Source organism: Podarcis vaucheri, assembly GCF_965113315.1.
Source record: "Podarcis vaucheri genome assembly, chromosome: 2".
Classification (NCBI taxonomy): Eukaryota; Metazoa; Chordata; class Lepidosauria; order Squamata; family Lacertidae; genus Podarcis; species Podarcis vaucheri.
The window spans coordinates 97,598,274-97,613,542 of NC_138760.1; the positions used below are offsets into that span (position 1 = coordinate 97,598,274).

The 15,269-nt window shown below is 41.9% G+C and overlaps 1 pseudogene across 1 annotated transcript in view; it reads right to left on the bottom strand.

The window, feature by feature from the left end:
* The window catches only part of LOC309527494 (transmembrane protein 50B-like), a 60,993-nt pseudogene extending 46,103 nt beyond the window's left edge, over window positions 1-14,890 (bottom strand). The window contains exons 1-2 of the transcript in view: window positions 14,376-14,890; window positions 7,463-7,522 (exon numbers count right to left, since the gene is read on the bottom strand). The product of the transcript in view is annotated as a transmembrane protein 50B-like (transcript). The remainder of the gene's footprint in view (window positions 1-7,462; window positions 7,523-14,375) is intronic.
* Window positions 14,891-15,269: the final 379 nt, after the last annotated feature.

The following is a 15,269-nucleotide window of genomic DNA, read 5'->3' on the forward strand; positions in this document are numbered from 1 at the left end:
ACAACAATGAATTTACTCAGTAAAAAGAAAGGATCCCTCCAGTTTAGCAAAGAACAAGTCTGTTAGCAAATCAACAGGCAAGGCTTGTTTAAAAGCAAAGACAATTATAAAGGACTTGGTAGTACTTCAGTTCAGCACAATATTTTTACTGCTTCCTGTACAAGGTGGGACATATATTTTCTGTTCCAATATAATGCATTTTTTATGTACCTATTAGCCTAAAAAGTTGGTCTTGATCCTATAATCCAAAGTGCCTTAACACGCAGGTGCTACTGGAAACATCAGCTCAACAATGCTACAGGAGGGACAATAAGAATCTAGTGACTGCTGGGAATTGAATGATGCACAAGAAGAATCACTGCCAGGCAGGCTCCATTCATTTCAAGGGTGCACACCTTGAAACAAGTGGTTGAAACACCTTGGGACACCTATTTAAACAAGTGAAAGTTGTGCAGCAATGCTCAGTGGTTGTTCTCCACTACGGCATTCAAAGGTGCCATTTCTTCCAAAGTGCTTGCCTACACAGTAACCTCAGTGGCATCCTTCCTTTCAGTTATTCTGCTTTGTGTTTGGGAAGATAAAGCACTGTGAAATTCATGCTTTATAGGCTGTCATTTCCATACGATTTTTCTTCATCCATTTTTTACCTGATCCCTTTTGTATACTAGGTCCCTGTGAACACATTTCTTACTGGGATGCATATTTTGCCCAATTGTAATGGGCTTTCCGCCCTTCCATTTTTAAATTTTTATTTTAGAGCACTTTTTAAAATGTCATAAATAAATAAAAAGTACAACTTGATAAGCATGTAGCCGTTTGTTCCTCGTTTTGCTGTGCTGCTATTGCTCATAGTTCACATTACACCTAGTAATTTTGGATTCCTTTCTTTCTACTGCCACTGACATTGTAAGCAGCACAGGACTCTTCCTTATTCTGAGTCAGAATATTGATCCATCTAACGTTGTATTGCCCTCACTACGTGAAATCTGTTTTCGAGGAATCCAGACAGGGTTCTTTCCCAGTCCTTTGTGGGGAAGCCAGAGACTGAACCTTGAGTTTTCTGTGCTCTTCCATTGAGCTACAGACCCTGCCCCTGACAGCTTAACTTCTTGTCTGTTAGGTCCTCTCTCCTTTTATTTGCTTTAATGCTGATCCTTAGACAAAGAAGTATAGGAACCTTATTTCAGGATGAGCTAGACACCCTTAACCTTGTGGTGGATGAGGAAGTGGTGGATGAGGAACTGGAACCTGGATTGTGGTTTTGACCCCAAACTGTAATGCTCAGATCATTACGGAATGTAGGCAAAGGAAGGGTTAAAAGTGCATCAAAGGTAATGCATGGCCAGATGAACTAAGATGTTGACACACCCCAGGAGGATGCCAGGAAGTGTCTGTGGGCTGGACAACCCCCTGTCCCCAGGGTTGACACCCTGGACAATCTAAGACCTCCTGTGAGACCCATTGCTGCCCATCCCAGCCTGCTAGGTCTCTCTCCAGGATAATCAGACTCCAACTCATGAAGCTCTGACTAGCTCCTCCAAGATATCTCCATGGGGCTCATGGAAAGCACCAGCAAAAATGTTTATCATTAGCAGAGGTAGCTAACATGGGTACCTTCCAGATATTGTTGGACTACAACTCCCATTGCCCCCAACCTGTACTTTAACAATGTCTAGAAGGTACTACGGGATGCGGGTGGCGCTGTGGGTTAAACCACAGAGCCTAGGACTTGCCGATCAGAAGGTTGGTGGTTCGAATCCCCGCGACGGGGTGAGCTCCTGTTCCTCGGTCCCTGCTCCTGCCAACCTAGCAGTTCAAAAGCACGTCAAAGTGCAAGTAGATAAATAGGTACTGCTCCAGCGGGAAGGTAAACGGCATTTCCGTGCACTGTTCTGGTTCGCCAGAAGCAGCTTAGTCATGCTGGCCACATGACCCGGAAGCTGTACGCCAGCTCCCTCGGCCAATAAAGCGAGATGAGCGCCGCAACCCCAGAATCGGTCACGACTGGACCTAATGGTCAGGGGTCCCTTTACCTTTACTTCAGAAGGTACTACAATGGCTACTGCTGTCATTACCAAACTGCAACTTGGATATTGGTATTCTGTCCGTCTCCTGAGACAGTGGGAAAGTACCCACATGTTGGTTTCATTTCATTCCCACATTCTGATTTGGGGGAGCCTGTGAATGTACCATAACAGGTGTTTTTCGGTCAAACCCTAATTTGGAACTAACAAACTTGTTTTTCCTGTGCTGGTCTATTCTGTATCAAGTTCAGTAGAGACTTTCAATTAGCTGTTAAGTTCTCTTCCAGTTCAGTAAAAATGAAAGATTTATTTCAGTTTTTCATTCAGGTTCTGTTTGATTCCACAGTTTAAAAGCATGTGGAACCCAACCGCTTACAACCTTTCTTCATTTATCTTTTAAACAGGATACAAAATGTAGTCTCAATTTCTTTTTATTGCCACATAAATGTTTTAATTTTAAAAAATCAGTCCCTTCATCACTAATTTTCTTCCTTTTAAGAAAAAATATCCACGAACAAAAAGCAATCAGTAATTGCCGGTGGCAGCTGATCTGTCTGGCAATTATCAGTGAAGTATAAAATACAATTTGACTTCTCATTAAGATTATTTCATTTCGTCCACCAAAGATTTTGACCTTCCAATTTAGCATTAAAAGACATTTATTACATAAGTATTAAATGTGCACTAATCTAATAGTTGCTCTTTTGCACCAGCTTTCTAATGTCATATACCTTGGAGTCTCTCGCAAGATAGACTGGGTGGGGATGTAGGGAGGGGAAGGCCAGGTCCAGGGAACCTTGCAAAGGACAATTTCATTTATGTCATTCCCTGGCCAGATGCAAAAGGCCTGCTCAGATCTGGACCTATAAGTGAAATGGCAATGATTTCTTTGACATTTCTTTCATTATTATGTTCAGAACCAAGAACCAGGACTCAGAGAGGCTCACAAAAATTAAAGCAAATGCAGAAAAAACACACATAGCTAAATATATATAGAAAAGGTTATTGTTAAAAATAATAAAATTATCAGTGGAATTAAAACAATATTTAAAATACGTATTAAAATGAGGATACAGTTTTCATCTTGCGAAGCAAGCCCATAGGGAAATTCGTCTAGCGAAGCAACGCAAAAACGGAAAACCCTTTCGTCTAGTGAGTTTTCCATCTTGCGAGGCATTCGTTTTGCGGGGCACCACTGTATCCCCTCTAAAATATATCTTTAGGGGGCAACCTTTTCTCTGGTAGCAAATAGGTCATGTTATTTTGGTTAGGAATTGTAAGGCAACGTGAGGAAGACCATCAGTGTAAAGAAGGACACAAAAGCACTGCACATTACAGACTCTCTTGTACTTTTTTTTTTTTTTTTGCAATTTATCACTCAGTGGTGCCAAAATGGTGAAAGCCAGGTCACGATGTAGATCACAAATAAGTTGAACTCAAGAATACAACTCAGCATAGTCAGCAGGGTGGGCTTTTGTCCTTTTGGCCAGGCCTCAAACAGAATATACTTAATGCGTTTCAGAAACGTGAAGTGGGAATTACTAAATTATCAATAGCAAAACCATACATCAGCTATTACAAGTTAGAAAATGCAGATTGCTAATTATGCATATTACAAATTAGCTAAATTTTGTTGCAGTTCCTCAAGGGTGTGAATATGATTTCAGAGATACGCATCAAAACAAATGAATATTTAAGAGTGGATAAATTTCAATATATTTATTGGGTTTAGGTTCATTTGATTTATTTCATTTTAGCTTTTGAAAACTTTTATTTTACCTTAGCATCCCAAATAGTTTATCTATTTTTTCTTCGCAGTACATGGTATAGTTTGAAAGAGTGTCTTGGCTATGTGGATAGACTGTAAGAACATCAGCTGCTATCTTCCCTGAGCTTTGGTCCAGATGGAAGTTGTTTCAAAAACTTCTGGAGGCAGAGCTGGCCCGCCCATGACTCCTTCTACTGCTGGTGGAATGCCCCACCTTACCAGGAGTGTTCTGCTGTGCTGCTTGGCTGCTCATCTTCTCTGCCCTTGGGGCAGGGAAGACGGGCATCAAAGCCTTGCAGAATGCTCCAAGAGGGGTGTTCTGGCATGCAGTGAAACTGGGAGTGTGGGAGAGGGGGGTACAGTAAGGTTACCAGATTTTTTTCAAAGAATCCGAGGACACTTTTTTTAAAAAAAAGTCATTTTTTAAAAAAAGAGTTGTTGTTTTTTAAAAAAATAAGAAGTACTGTAATATCTTCTCTTTTGTGGTCTCCTCTGTCACGCGGCCTTCCTCTGGGCCCCAACTTGCTCTCTTGGAGTGCTAGCCGCCATGGAGTAGGCTCAGGTCGGGCCTGGGCTCAACCACGTGTCCTTGCCCTCCCAGTGCTCTCCTACCTCTCCTCCTCAGTGGCGTAGCAAGGTTGGGGCTCCCCTCTCTTTTCTCCTTCCTCTTTCTCTCTCTTCCTTCTCCTCCTCTCCTCCTTCTCCCTGCATTAGCCCCGGAGCGCCGCTGGGCAGTTGGCTGGGTGCCCGGCTGCTCTCGCTCCCAGCTCGATTTGGGTCGTGGGGGGCAGCGGTTCCCCCAGTTGACGCGGCGGGCGTCTCTGGTTCCCCCTTGGCAGTGGCGGCAGCAGCGGTCTCAGCAGCCCGAGCCAGCCTGGTAGCGCAGTTGGCTCTGGCTGGCTTCAGGAGCTGCTGGCTGCCGTGGCATCCACCATTTTGCCTTGCCGGAAGTCCCCATATGATGTGTCTTGTGCCGTTGAACCAATCATGCAACATTCATTCCCTACTAAGAAATCTACAACACTTAAAATATAAATGAACATTATATAAATGAAAACATTAAATGAAATCCGGGGACATTCCAGGGACGGATTTTGTCTGGGGACAGATTTGTGAATCCGGGGAATATCCCCGGGAAATGGGGACGTCTGGTACAGGGAGTGGCACATTTCCATTTCACCTCAGGTGGTGAAATGGGATGGACAGCCCCTTTCTGGAGGACCACAGTTTCAATCACCCCTGCCTTATAGAACTAGTGAGCACATTTCCAGCAGGTCTGAGTAAGCAGAGGAAACAGTTTCGAAGTACAGAAAACAGATGTAGCTTTTTTTTTTTTTGTAGATGCAAAATGCAAATCTTCTTAAAATGTCGATTTTACAAAAGAAATCATCCAACTCGATGTTTGCTTGGTTGAATACATAACTTTTCCACAGTATGGAAATGATGGGGAAATGACCATTGGCTATATCCAATGGCTTGGATTATTATTATTGGGGAGGGGAGGCAAGGTGTAATGTTATAACAACTTGCGAAAACCAGAAATAATAGGAGATTGGATGGGCAGTCAGCCTGACAAATGTAGTGAGCATCCCATTTTTTGTCATTTAAATGTGACAAGTGACCATTAAAGTTTGCTTTTTCTTGCTGAACAACATTTTACTTGATTGGTTTAAAGATACTCAGCACTTTCTTGGACAAGATACACTTTTTAAAATGGTCTTCCTTTAGGCTATTTGCAAAGACACACAAAAACACATTGGATTAATTATCTTGAAACTGGATAACTCTCCAAAACTTAGGAACATCCGTACTTTTTTTTTTTTAACCTATTGTGCTTCTGATTAGTGGTGTATCAGAAAGATGCTTTGAAAGATGAATCTTTGAACCAGAGCATTTTGCATAAAGCATTTTATACTGCTGCCTGTGGATCTGTTGCAGATGCCTCTAATTTAAGAGCAGACCTCCTTGGTATTTACTGAGACAATTTATATACCACTTACATTTAAAACATCACAAATAAAAATCGAATACTGTACCAAAACATCCCCACATTATAGAACGCTATAATAGGCGGCTAAACTAAACAGCCTCTAAAACATCAGCATAAAACACTACAGATGAAAATCAGTTACCAAAATACATAATACTGATCCCACTTTCGAAAAAAATAACTAAGCAACAGAAAAATAAAGTCATTCTTTTCGACCCACCATATGTCTAATCAATCATACAATTAAACAAACCAATCAAATTAAATTTCCAGCCTCTTATACAATAAATGCAGCTTAATCTAACTACAGGAAAAAATACATTTCACTCAGTTCCACTCAAATGCACTCCTTACATAATCATCACCTCCACAACAATCAAACAAGTAAAGACTATTAACCAATGGGCTCAAATTTCACTCTTCTTGCACACTCTCTAATCACATTGCCCATACTCTGCAACCACTCTCACAACTCAGTCAATGATCCACTCGCTTGCTTGCCCCATGAAACTCAGACAAACTGGACAAATACTGATACAATGCACATTAGTGGGTGCCACAGAACAGGCTCCCCCCCTGCTCTTCCTGTTTACTCTGCACATCCCCCTAAATCTGCTCTGGAGGATTGGGGGACCCCATTACCAATGAGATTTGGGGGGGGGCATGTGGGGAGAGGAAGTGCTGTTGCACAGGCAGATATCCTCTTGGTAATGGGCCAGCTTCATTAGTTTTACCTTATAAAAATGTTTCTGGGCTGATCTCTTTAACTTCACTTTAACAATAGCAGTGCACAGCTGTTGGATAAAAGCAGCAATGCAAAAGCCAGCTGCAGGTGGCTGGAATGCAAAACAGGATGTTGTTGTCTGGAACTGTACTGTTGGGGAAAAGGGGGAGTCTATTCTCTGTACTGAGCACTGGATGTTAGCTCAGAGTGTCATCTGACCTGTGCTGGAAGTACAGGGGTGGAGCAGTGTGACTCTACTGCCGGAGTCTGAAGGGTGCAGTCACGTTTTCTATGTACTGCTGAATGACAGGAATAAAACATGTAAATAGGACTCCTGTCTGTCTCATTTCCCCTCCCTGGGGGAATGCAGGGAGGGAGAAGGAGGAGGGTGTGTTCTTCTCACGTCTGAGGAGGATCGCCGATTTACGACCTTGCCTGCCGGGAGACGCAGACGGGAAGGTCAACAAGTATCTCAGTCGGTTGCCTGGGGGAGGCCAGTTACCTCTGACTGCGAGCTGAGATACTGACAACAGCAATCAGGCTCCCCAGTCAGCATCAAATTATAGAATCACAGAATCATAGAGCTGGAAGGGACCCAAGAGTCATCTAGTCCAACCCCCTGCAATGCAAGGATCTCAGCCAAAGCATCCATGGCAGATGGCCATCCAACCTCTGCTTTAAAACCTCCAAGGAAGGAGAGCCCACTAGCTCCCAAGGAAGACTATTTCAGTGTCAAACAGCTCTTACTGTCAGAAAGTTTCTCTGTATTTTATTCAGAATCTCCTTTCTTGTAACTTGAAGCCATTGGTTCAACTCCTGTGCTCTAGAGCAGGAGACAACAAGCTTGTTACCCTCTTCCATGTGACAGCCCTTGACAGATTTGAAGATGGCAATCTTATCTCCTCTCAGTCCCCTCTTTTCCAGGCTAAACACGACTCTGAGTATATTTCACGTACCCAGCTGCTTCAAGCGCTCCTCATAAGGCTTGGTTTCTAGACCCTGACATGAAGGCCCAACTAAAAGCCCCCAGAAGTATGGAAAGCTCAAGAAAAAAGCTTGTACTCCATTCGTAAGAATTTCACTGAAATTTTCTCTTCCTTCTTGCAATTTCTGAAAGCAGCTTCTTGTCTCATTAATCGATGGAGAATGGCAAAAAATGCAGGATAGGTTTTCAGCACAACACTCCTGTCAGGAGAGGCAGACATTCAACCCACTGAGCATCTGATTATCACTAGAATAAGGGTCATTTAATTTAGTCTTTTGAATTGATTTGGCTCTGCTGCATCAACATTCAGTGGACATTTTAAATATTTTTAAAAGGAGTTTGCAGAGCAATTGCTTAACCTATCAATTTCCTTTGTTAAAGGTTTACCCAGAAGCCACTGCAGAAAGGATGCTGCATAAATCTCTCATATATATTAATAGTGACTTCTCAGGTACTATGTGTCCAGTGCACTCCCTCCTCCAGATTATTTCTCTAATGGAAAGGGGTATGTGAGAGAGATTTTCTTATATTTACAGGTTTGTCAAATGCAGTAATCCATTATTGTTGGTAATTGCTGGAGTAATCTCAACTCATTGGTTTCCAACAAAGCCTCCCAGATTGACATCTCAACAAATTGGAAGTTAAGTGTAGTATAAAAGCTATTAACAAAACCTGACTGCCTTGTATGGCAGCATTAGATTAATGGTTAGAATGATCTAGCCGCCTGTTTCTACCTTCTGTAAAAACAAGAACTGCTTCTTCCGAAAAATAAAACAATCATAATATCTCCTCTATGTAAGGGTTTTCAGATCTGGGCTGTTCAGCTGGGCCTTTTCAGTTGTGGAAAAAGATGACTGAAAGGGACACAATTGAGGTTACCTGTTATTCAGGATCACCCAACAATTTTAGTTGATTGAATGAGGAGAGGACAAAAGGAGGCAATTCAACTTCTCACATGTTTACCAAAGGTGTGAGGCCGTAGGGTGAGAGCAATCATACTTACTGGCCACCCTCCAATTCCAAACATGCCTGACAGTTGCATGTTCCTCACATATGAGAAGAGGGCCTATGTGCATTCAGAGGTATGAACACCCTCTTCCTTCACATGAACAGAAAGCCTGGACAGACCTCTCTGATGACAGAAGGGACGTATTGGTGCCCTGTCCTTGTTGGGCTCAGACAGCAGCAACATTCAAGGCCACCTCTTCATTGGCTGGTGGGACTTTCTTGGAAAGCAGACATTGACTCTGGCAGAGACTGCTCTGTTTTGCAGTGATGAAGAACCCCCCCCCAGGTCTGCTTGCTTTCACTGCACTGATATTATGGGGGCTCCCCCAAACTTTTTTCTTTTCAACAGTTGTGTGTTAAGTCATACTGCTGCCATTGCTTTGTTGTTTGAAGATCCTGTAGAGCTGAAGGAGGTTACATTTTCATGATGAACTTTCCGTAGCTGCTGGGCAATAATTGTTTGCTATAATCTCAGTTGGAGGGTCTGCAAACAAAGAAGTTCATAGAACATACTTTAGTGAGGGTCAGTGTCATGTTCAAGAAATCCTGCAGTATTTGGCTGCAATGGGCTTTTCATCTAAATCAGGGCAACTGTCTCACAGCGGAGATACAAACCACTTTTCATTTCATTATGTTGCTGGTTTGAGGTAATCATTGTGTATTTCCAACATGTGCATAAATAGGCATGCAGTTCCAGCGCTGACAGGCAAGCCTGGGGACTGAAGCCAGAGCTATTAGACGTGGCGGAAGTAAGTGGTGTCTCTTCCTATTCACATCTGAAGTCTTCTTTAATGCTTCAGATTTATTTTATTGGCTACCATATTCTATTACAGTTTTGTTGCCGATGACTTCTTTGTCAGTGACTGAGGACATTTTCAGAACTGAAATTCTAAGTGTAAGCGTGTAGGAACACGAACTATAGATATTTGCTTGGTGGGTTTTGCACCACCCCTCAACCATCAGTTTCCAGGGCGGTTTGCAAATTGCACAGTGGAACCTAACAATGCATAAAAGTAACAAAACAACAGTTACAGATGAGTTTTTGAAACACCTGGGAGAAACCTGGAGCTGCAATGGTAGCAGATGAACCTCCTCGAGGAGAGTTTTTCAAAGGACAGTGTGATAGCCAAGAGTGCCCCGTTTGCCAGTTGCCACCCATCTCACCTCAGACAGCAAGGGCACTTGGAGGGGGGGAACAGCAGGTCTCTGCAGTGTACAGGCAGGTGATGTGGGAGCCACTAATCTATGAAAGTTTCCTCAGGACAAATTTATGAGCTGTTTTCATCTAGGGTCTAGTTCATATGCATTTTCCTGAGAAAAGTACCCCTCCCCACATGGCCCATTTGCCTCTGGGGGAAGGCATTCTTTCTGGTGGTGCCTTGTCTATGGATTGCCTTCCTCAAGAAGTAGGTCTGGCACAGGCACTGCCTGCACTTTTATCCTTCAGGCACCAGGTAAAGACTCATTTGTGAGCCTGGGGGTGTGCTTGTTGCTAATGTTTATATGTGGAAGTGAATTCTTCTCTGAAGTTGTTATTATTATCTGCACTTTTTGTAAATTGATTTATGGTTTGATTGTTTAGGGAGCAATCATAACCAGGATGAGTGGGTTAGGATCCAGCAGATATCTGGCTGGGCCAGGAGACTCCCAGTGCATCTGGGCTATGCCAGCTGAATACGCTCGTCCTTAGTTCAGCTAGAGTTATATTTACATATCTCTGCATCCCAGCTCAGTGGGTTGAGCTGAGCCTGACAGATCTCAATCCAGCAAAAGAAAGGCCTGAAAAGGAGGAATTTTGGAGGTGTGGTTGGAGTGGATGCTAGAGAGGAGGGACTTAGGCTGGATCCTAAACCCATTCAATTTAGGCTAGATCCTAAACCCATTCAACTTGGTGATCTGACTTGACAACCCAGTGTAAATTAAGCTGGAATAAGGATAGCATAACTCAAACACTATTTTAGGGCTCATTCACACGTCCACTTGTTCTGTGTTTTCTTCTGCTTGTCCCGGGAGGTTTTTCATTCTCTTTACCACTTTCCTCAGGAAAACCTGCTGTTTACCGCTGAATTGGAACAAACTTTAATCTGCAGAAAACCCAGTGGACATTTGTTATGATTCAGCAGTAAACAGTAGGTTTTCCTGGGGGGAAGCACAGGGCAAATGAAAAACTGATTGGACTCTTGCCTAGAAAGCATGGGGCAAGCGGAAGTGTGGATGAACCCTAAGGCTGGCTCAGCCAGAAGTAGCCCCACTGCTTAATGGGGTTTGGATCTGGTGTAACTTTATGCCAGCTTAATTTACATGGGCTTGCTTTATGACAGCTTCTTGTGTATAGGATTGTTTCCTGAATGCTTTAGAAATTTGGGGGATTGTAATTTTTATTGTACCCCACCCTGAGATTTCTCATGAAGGTCAAGCTATGAAGGTCAAGCTATGAAGGTCAATTCTATGTCCTTTTAGATGTGTTTGTGGGAGGGGAGTTATGGGTTTTTGTTGTTGTTTTTACTATGTATTTGTGTTTCCATTTTGTATTTTTATGCTGTGAACCACCCTGAAACCTTCAGATGAAGGGCATTATACAAATTTAATAAATAAAAATAAAAAGCTACAAATGTGTTTCATAAATGCACAAACAGAAGAACAGATAGCATACGAAGGCCAGCTCCATTTAATATGCAACAGAATATACTACTGTTCTTTACATTTGCATTCCTAAATCTGTGGTGATTGACATAAGTTGTAGCTTAATGCACTTCTCAAGACGGATCTTCTTTGCCATCTCATCTGTAGTTTCATATTTGGTAATGGAATGCAATATTTGACATGGAGGGTGTGAAATTTAGTTGATACCATCCTTCGCAAAGTATAAGAAGACATTAAATCAAATGTCTGTTGGCTCAGGCAGGAGTGTAAGTTGCAAGAGACATTAACAACCTTTTTCTCTTGAGGGAAAGTTTGCCTGCTTAGTCCAAAGGAATTCCCCACTTGCCATGCTGAAGTTGTGCCCACCCCATTCCTATATAACTATGGTAGATTAGCAGCCAAACCCAACAAATGCATAGTCTTCCTAGTTAGCATGAGAAGGGGCTATGTCCACAGAGCTTTATTGCTGATGGGCACGTACTCAGACCATAGAAATACAGTTAGTAGAAGGGGCTCTGTGTGATGTCATTTCTCTTCCTCCCATGGACAGGAAGGAACATATAGTACTTCCTGTTGCTCTCTCCTCTCTCTGTCTTCCTGTGACCAGCCATGAGGGCAGACCTAGGCCAGGCTTAGGCAAACTCAGCCCTCCAGATGTTTTGGGACTACAACTCCCATCATCCCTAGCTAACAGGACCATGCCTGAAGCTGATTATACTGTAAATATAAATACTTAGCCTGCATAGTTTTTACTGCTGCCATTGTTGTAAACCAATGCAAGATTAGAAGTAAATTATATTTTAAGACTTCCCAAGTTGTTGCCAGCGTCTTTGTTAAGTGGGTTAAGAAGGGGGAAGCCAGCTTCCTTCGTTTGCTGGACTTGCTCAAAACAAAGCTTTACAGGCTAATTCCTATGCTTTTAATTTTGCTGCCAAGGACGGGATTTGAAACTCTGTTCAAACCACACATGTGGGCACCTGGAGGGATAAATTGCAATTAATATATCCTTTCCTGACTGTTAAAACCCATCTCACAGAAACAGGACCCATGCCATTTGTTGGATAAATGTCTTAATTTGCTTAGCTTATGTACCATGCTGATTTAAACATTAGCAATTCTGACAGAAAATGCAATGTGAGTTCTTCATCCTCCAATGTGAGCAAGGGCAACACAGGTAGAATCGGCCTGTTGGGATCCTACCTGTTAAGTTGTGGTGAACATATCAGACGACACAGTGATTCTTCAAAGCAGCTCTTGTTTATTCACAGGCCAGAACAGAACTGAACTGAAGGGTTCAGTCAGCCTGCTTATATAGAGCTCCAGTACAACGTTACTGTAACAACTTTCTAAAACTATCCAATCACTGAATGTCACTTTTGATCCCTTATTTGCATAACTATCTACAGTATCCCCCTGCTGGCCCAGGGTGAGAACTTCAGTACATAACACTACCAGCCCCTTGCGTAAACTTTTTGCAATCATAAGATTCTGTGGAAACTCTCTGCAAGACTGAGAACCCTGCAAGATCTCCACTGCAGAAGTTTACTAAGGCTCTGAGAATTCTTGCAGCCTAGGGGTGGGGCTATCTGGCTCTCCTGCACAGACCCAACTATACCCCCTTTTGCGTCTTATGGCAATAATGCCTGGAGTGGGCATCTCACTCTAGTCTCTTTGTGCTGCTTAAAGCTTTCTATCTCTGAGATAACGGGACTCTGCCGGAATGTATGATAATAGTGTAACATTTTCCCCTGGCTGTCACCAGCGAGTGATTAACTTGTGCACTTGCTATGCTTAAAGGAAACAGGGCATACAGAAATAATGGAAGGGTTCTTTAATGGCCACGGCCATCCCATAAATATTTCAGTGATGAAAAATAATTCCCATGATGTTTAGATTAAGGTCTTTTCGGAGCCAGAAGAAATGATGGGTTTACTTCTGCATCCCCATCAAAGTATAAACTCCAGGTGACCATTTGCTCATCACTTCAATATTGATTGCTCCAAATAACAGTCAGAGAAAATGAAACCTGATCCTTCCTGAATATAAGCACCAAGTTAAGTTTTTCAGGAAGGAAGCTCCCACTGGATTTTGCTTCTGGTATTGAGTGCTGCCAGAAAGCCACGAGGCTTTAGAAAATCTGAAATGTAGATCAAAAACAATAGCACTATGCATCTTGAAGTCAGGAGCAGGTATTTTGTTGCGTCATCATCTTCTTGAACTTGCGTAAAAATCTCCCGTCATTCAAAATTAATCAATGCAGTGGCATTTGTGAATAATTCAAGCATTTTTCTGGAATAAAATTTAAAAATAAAGCAAGACACACTGGAGAGCTTTAGAAAGTGGGAAAAGGGCAAGCAAGAGAGCTGCCATTAAGAAACTAATGGTGTTTTAATAGGCAGAATTTTTGTATTTTTCTGACTGATTTTCACTTGTAATTTTTTTTATGTTTAAGAGAATGCTTTGTTTTATTGCTCATTATCCTGCATTAAATATAGATCTGTATTATATTTTGCATTAGATTTTCGTTTGAAACGTTTTATTTTAATATTATGTAATGTTACATTTGATGTTTTAAGGTATGTTGTAAACTGCCTATGATCTATTTTTTAAATAATTACTGCATTTTCACAATACCGTAGAATTGTGTTTAACAGAATACAGTGGTACCTCTGGTTGCGGATGGGATCCATCCCAGAGCTGCGGTTGGATCCCGAGGTTTCCACAACCAGAGGGACCGATTCTGTGCACGCGGGTGGGGTGGTAGAGTGCTTCTGCGCATGTGCACATGGCAAAAATCCAGAAATATACTTCCGGGTTTGCCGCTTACATATCCCAAGTTTATACATAAGCGGAGGTATGACTGTAATAATAATAATAATTAATAAATACATAAATTATTATTATTATTATTGTTATTATTATTATTATTATTATTATTATTATTATTATTATTATTATTATTTATACCCCGCCCATCTGGCTGGGTTTCCCCAGCCACTCTGGGCGGCTCCCAACATAATATTTAAAAAAGAATCAAACATTAAAAACTTACCTAAACAGGGCTGCCTTCAGATGTTTTCTAACTTTGAGCAGAATATTTAAATCAGTTCACTTTCCAAAAATAAGTAAACAAATAAATGGTATAATGCAACATCTATTCTATTCTATTATAAAACAGAAATGTAAGTTATATCTACATACAAGACTCGCTAAGCAAGAAGATGAAAAAGTACTCTTAAGCGAAGCCCACAGTTCTTCAGTTCTTCCAAATTTGTAGATAAGGATGCTGAAAAATATTCTGAAAAAATCACTGCTAAGCCTGGGTAGAGATTAATATTGTGGGTAACATATGCTCCAAAAAGAATCCACATAGAAGCCAATGAAGAGCCAGACATGAGCACCTGTTCTTCCTAAACATCCATCGCTATAGCTGTCTCCTCTCACTTGAGCTTTTGTTACTGCATTTATCATGAAAAAAGCTAGAGTAGAAAACACTCCACAAGTATGGAATGTGTGGTTCATTTGCTCTGGCTTGTGGTTAACTACTGTTGCATCTATCATTATCCACCAACCTGTAAAAAAAACCAGAATCCCAGCTACCACAGAAGCAACTCACATTCAGGCCATCGGAAATTGTCTAAGAAATCTGCCATTTCTCAAGTTCAGCCTCTCTCTTTTACATGTGTTATTTACATTATATTTTCATAAATCTCTCAAGTCCTGGAAGACTCCCCACTCTGCTCCGTTCGGGGCCATTACCCGGCTTGCTCTGCCAGCCAGAGGTGTGAGGAGACTCCTCATTATGCCAGCTGTAGTTTAAATCCCATCCATTGTGGTTTCTGGTATTCAAGTTGAAGATTAAAAATCCACATTCAAACCCTTTAGGACACTCCCTCCCCCAAAAGGGTTGGGGACTGGGAAAGAGAATAATAGAAAAGTTTAAAAGCATGAACAGCTTCATAATTCCATGGTACGTTATGTGTTTTATCTAATGCTGCTCTTCCACTCCTTTGGGGGTCCCTCTGAGCATCTTTTGTGGGTTCATGGGGGGAAGAGAGAGAAATGGCAGCTCTCTGTCCATATAAAATTAAGTGTGGTGTGCTCGTTTAACACTGCAAATAGAAATG